This window comes from Gymnoscopelus microlampas, assembly GCF_963454915.1.
Source record: "Gymnoscopelus microlampas genome assembly, chromosome: 15".
NCBI lineage: Eukaryota > Metazoa > Chordata > Actinopteri > Myctophiformes > Myctophidae > Gymnoscopelus > Gymnoscopelus microlampas.
The window spans coordinates 20,373,836-20,374,813 of NC_139952.1; positions in this window are offsets into that span (position 1 = coordinate 20,373,836).

Below are 978 nucleotides of genomic sequence, written 5' to 3' on the forward strand. Positions count from 1 at the left end.
CTTGTCTCCAATCCTTTAGTGTCCTTAACTGGCACCAAAACCCAAATTAGTGTCCTGTACTGTCTCAATAGAAAAATTCCATTGTCCAGCTCTGTACTGGAGTAAACAAAAAAAAAATCTGTCCGGTGGAATATTTTCTTTTCTGGCCAAAAAGTGTATTTTACACGGAAGGTGGGGGCTGAGTCTTTCCACCAAGGAGAGTAGGCTTTCAACACATTAAAACCAGCTTTGTTTTGGTAAGTAGCAAAAGTGTATTCTTTATTCTTTTACTAAAGTTGAGCGACTGCGCTACCGGCGATATGAAACAAATGCCCAAAGAGTCACATACGGAGAACTCCTAACGCTATGGACCAGAGGGAGCTACAACGTCACAAACAAGTCCTTTTCCTTTAGCTGCCCCTATTCACCATGCAGGAGTGCAGCTCCTCTGCAGTTGTGAGATGGGTGTCCCTCTTGAGCTGGTCCCCAAAGGTCAACCTTCTTCTCCCCCTCGAGGTAGTGCCCCTCTTGGGCTCTCACAGTATAGTCAGGCAGATGACAGGCTCAGGGTGTCAGACACAGTGAGTGTCAGTAAGCTTCAGATGATGGCCCATGATCTTGTCTGTCACTCTCAGCATGTCTTTGTAACGATCGATATTCCCCACATGGTCACACAAGTCACTGTCCAGTGACCTATGGGGCTGTGGTTGTGAGGGACCACATGTCTGAGCCATACAGTAGGACTGACTCAGTCGTGGAGAGAAATAGTGACCTTGGTTTTCCCCACGTTGAGATGCAATCTTATCATGAGACATTCATCAGACATTTCTCCATTGACAACAGAAAGGTGTGTCCTCGAGGAAGTTTAGGTCTGTGATGTACAATGGAGGTATTTGACGACAGAGACAGCGGTGTGCCAGCAAAGGTAATGGTTTTTATCATGCCCTCTGGTGCTATCCAATGAGTCAGAAGAATCACAACGCTATGGACTAGAGCTAG